Source organism: Adiantum capillus-veneris, chromosome 4 (genome assembly GCF_014529385.1).
Source record: "Adiantum capillus-veneris isolate H3 chromosome 4, ASM1452938v2, whole genome shotgun sequence".
NCBI lineage: Eukaryota > Viridiplantae > Streptophyta > Polypodiopsida > Polypodiales > Pteridaceae > Adiantum > Adiantum capillus-veneris.
Genome location: NC_140934.1, coordinates 106,523,941 through 106,528,533, shown reverse-complemented (window position 1 = coordinate 106,528,533; position 4,593 = coordinate 106,523,941). Strand labels below are relative to the sequence as shown.

General features: G+C 42.8%; 1 pseudogene; it reads left to right on the top strand.

The window, feature by feature from the left end:
* The first annotated feature begins 1,377 nt into the window (after positions 1 to 1,377).
* Positions 1,378 to 2,181, top strand: LOC147459750 (pentatricopeptide repeat-containing protein At2g33680-like; annotated as a pseudogene).
* The last annotated feature ends 2,412 nt before the right edge of the window (positions 2,182 to 4,593 follow it).

The following is a 4,593-nucleotide window of genomic DNA, read 5'->3' as shown; positions in this document are numbered from 1 at the left end:
GTCCTTTGACCTTAGGAAGCAAGGGTTGTGCTTGGGGTGGGAACGCAGCCCAAGCTTGAGGTGCTTGTCGTTCTTGCTGACTAAGGCTCTTGAGGTGCTTGTCGTGCTTGCTGACTAAGGCGCTTGAGGTGCTTAAGGACTAAGGTGCTAAGGTGCTCCATGAATAAGGTGCTTAAGGGGTTCAAGGTGTTCCTAAAAGTCAACAAAATCCCTACTCAAGGGGGGGGGGGGGGGGGGGGGGGGGGGGGGGGGGCGAGCCCTCATTGTAGGAGCTAAAGAGAGAACACACACACGCTCACACCAAGTCAAGCCTTGCCTAATAAAAGCAACATGGACACATGTCAAGTTCCTCTTCATGTTGCCCTCATGGTGTGCCTAAAGCCTATTGGCTGGCCTCTCAAGGGGTCCAATGATAATTTAGCTAATTTATTCAATCGATTATGCATTTATCAAGTCCTCTCTCTCAAAGTGGAAAGGGGGACACTTGTCCCAAGGCTAGCATGGTTTCTTGATATGCACCCTGCATGTGGTTGGCTAGGCCTTTAGGGGTCCAATCATCTTCTAGCATGAGCTACAAGGGGGGGTCGACCAAGGAAGCTAGGGGCTAGCTTGGGGGGTATACTCCCCCCCCCCCCCACACACACACACACACACACACTCATTGTGTGAAGTGCAAAGTCCAAGAGCTCCATCTCCTTCTCCAAGCTTGTTGAGAAGTTGAAAGCCTACACCAACACTCTTGGCTATGGAATGCAAATCCAACCAAGAGCCATGTTTCAATGCTTAAGCTTGCCATCTTCTCCATCTTTATTACTATGCTATTATGTATGCTAAGCAAGAAGAGTGATGATAAGTGATGAAATATTTCTTTCTCCTATGACTGCTTCTTCTTCCTCTTCCCTACTCTCATTCCCTGCTAGCTCTCTCCACCTTAGAAGGTGTTTGAGGCCTTGGGACTGAGGCCGGGGATGGTTAATGCTTTTACAAAGTCTATGTTATGCTCGTGATGCATGAAGCTTCCCACCTTCATTGCATCACCTAGGTCACAAGGAACACAAAGATTGTATTGTACCAAGTCTCTCTTGATGGGAGAATCTATAATACAAAAGCCTATTGGAGGGGGGACTGACTCCACATAAATCCGGTCCTCAAAGGTTTTCAAGTTCTCTAAACTCTCTCTCTTGCAAAAGTATTGTTCATGCTAAGTTAATTAAGTATTATGGTTATGTTGCTACTGCTAATTAAGTTCACCCTCTATGTTCTCAAAGTAGTCTCACGAAAATGCTCACTCTAATTCTCTTAATTCCGTTATTCTCAAAGTTCATAGGCCATTTCCATTACATGTAGTGTTGTGGCTAAAATGATGCATGCTTCCCTTGCAATTCCTTGCCAGCAGATGGAAGTGACTTAGGGTCGTTTCCACTCCTTCTTGACCCTGGTAATAGCTTGGATCACCTAGGGCTCCTGAATGAGCTTCAAAGTCAACTTCAGAGCTATATAGATGAATGTGACCACTCAGCTAGAGAAACACTTCATATGTTCATATTACAAAATGATATGGCAACAAATATTACATTGGAAAATTCCTTGATTTGCATGCATGTGACCTCTGGGAATCTTGCCCAAGCTAATCAAATTTTCAGAATCTTAAAATAACTTCCTGCTTCTACCTAGGGTGCCATTATTTTGGCCAATGCCAGGCTCGGTGAAAAGGACCAAGCTATTGCTCTTTATCATGAGATACTCAACTCAGAAGTATTGACAAATGGTCTTTATATGTAATGTAGTTCTTAAAGCATGCTCTGTAGAGACTAGCATGTAGGTGCATGCTTATACTGTCACGAATGGTTTTGAGCCAAATGCTTTTGTCGGTGGTACGATAGTTGACATGTATCAAAAGGCGTGAAATCTTGATGGTTCCCAAGTGCTCTTTGAAAGTTTTCCACACATAAGTGTTGTAACATGGACTACAATGATCACAAGGTATGCATATCATTGTCAAGCAGAGGAAGAACTTTATTGTGCAAAGCAAATGGACTTGGATGGTCCTCGATTGAGCAAAGTCACGTTTGTTGCGCTTCTCAAAGCATGCTCTAGCTGAATAGCAGGGCAAATGGGTACGTGACCAAGTTATCAAAAGGGCCTAGATATCGACCCATTTATTGGCAATTCCCTTGTTGATATATATGGAAAGTGTGGCAACATGAAGGAGGCCCGTGCAATATTTGATAGGCTACTTACAAAGCTTAAGTCAACATCATTGTGTTCATTATGACAATCGACAAATGAATGTCAAAACAGACAGGTATGTAAAATACTCTGAATTCTGTACTCATTACTAACGATGCATTGAAATGAACGCACTAAAATTGCACGTTGTTGTCGGAATGGTAGGTTCCCTCGTATTATAAAAATTGGGGAGTGTGCGCGTCTATCACACATGTCAAAGCAAGGAACTTGTTTCACACTGTGTGCGAACCACAAATGGCTGCAGGCACACAACCAGCCTAATCTAGCAAGCTCAAGAGAGCAAGGGTGTGTCACTCACCGCCCTACGCTCGCCTTCATGGAGGATTCCTTGCCACGAAGAAGAGGGATTCCTTGCTACCATCATGCCATGCTCAACCGCCGCACCATCGTCGTGTTGTCGCAATGCTTGATCTCTCTCTCTCTCTCTCTCTCTCTCTCTCTCTCTCTCTCTCTCTCTCTCTCTCTCTCTCTCTCTCTCTCTCTCTCACACACACACACACACACACACACACACACACACACATACACACACACACGCACGTGCGCGCATATACACACTGAAGGAGATGAAGAAGAAGATGGAGAAGGAGCAAGAGCACTCTTCAATTGCACAAATGAGAGAATGAGTGATTTTTAGGTTTAGGTGACTTTTATATGAGCTCGACCATTCACACTTGGGCGCCCATGCTTAGCCAACTAACCCTTGAATGTTCTAGTTAGAGTGCACCTCTCATCAGCGATCACTCTTATCCTTTTCCTATTGGACCGACAAGTCCGCGGCCCATGACTACTAGAAGTGGATGCCGGTGGTTAACATGCCTCCCTTCCTGATGTAGATTCCACCCTCGGAATATAATAGTGCAACATTGGGATCCACGATAGGAGTACCTGTATAGCAGAAGAAAAACAACATTGTGAAAGCTCAAAGGCAGCATGTGCAGGCGTGCAATAAGTGAGATGCATACATGATATTCTAGGAAATGCAAAACAAATTCATGAATTGTAACATTGCCAACTAGAACAATCGTAGTGCCTGAATGAAATGCAATTGAGCTAAGGTCTATTAGGTCAACTCTAAGAGAAGTACACAAGAGCTAAGGCTAAAATAAGTACTAGATTTACCAACGTTAATTAAAAAATGTCGACTAAAGAGTAGTTAACCCTAGGAATGCTCGTCGGGGTCTAAAGACTAGTGATCTTGTCACTTATACCACTTAAGTGTGATCAACATAAAATACCAGGAAGTTTGTGCTATTTGATTTCTCATTTCTCTCTTTTTTTTTTTTGTTCATAGTTGCTACAAGTAGCTGGGGGACTCGAGGTCTCAAATACCAGCAGCTAGGAGACTCGAGGTCTCAAATACCAGCTTGAGCATAAACTAGCCGGGAGACTCAAGGTCTCAAATACCAACTTAACACATGGACTTCCACAACACAAGTCACACTTAAGTGGAATAAGCTAGAGAGAACTATATCCTCATAGCCTAAAACATTACTAAAGTTACTACAATTAATAGACTATTTAGGAATTAAAGTCAGCAATTAAGTGGCTTAGTTTAGCCTAAGTTCCTTGATACCTACTTAAAGCCAACTAATAGACCAAACTCAAAGAGAAGAACAAGGTACTAGAAGTTTGAAAAAAATATAGCATCTAATTGGCAATGTCACAACTTCATAAATTTTATGCATTGTTAGAACTCAAATGACAAGATGTAAACATGTAACTGTGGAAAGCATAGATAAAAGGAAGTAGTACACCTGATATAATGGAGAACATCCGTGGTAACATGTAAACATCCATTGTCATTGTCCTTCAAAGGCATCCTTATGTAGTCACAAACTGCACAATAGTCACCACCAAACATCCACCTTCCGGAGGCACATCAGTGGGAAAAGGTACCAACCCTTATTGAACACAATTAAAGAACATAAGGAACCCTAGCCTAATTATTTGCACTCCCCCTAGAGAGTCAAGGGAGCAAGATATTGTAGAGATTGGGGGGGAAACCTAAGGCTAAACCCCTATCCTCGTCGTCAAGAAAAACAAAGTCATCATCCGTGAGACCATATGTGCCATCCGTGTAATCATGTAAATTGTCTTCATCATTAGAGACACCAATGTTTACTAAGAAGGTCACTAGACGTCTATAGTCATCTTGGTCAAAAGGGTAGGCTTGTGCAATTGGAGAAATGCTCTCTACTAAGTATGGATCAATCATGGTCAAGAGACATATTAGCCATTCTAACTCCTCAAAATTCCTCACTTACTAGTGTACCTACCAAATCCCATTCACAGGCAAGCACCGGAAAGACCATGTGAAAAGTAACAAGGGTATCTCTCACC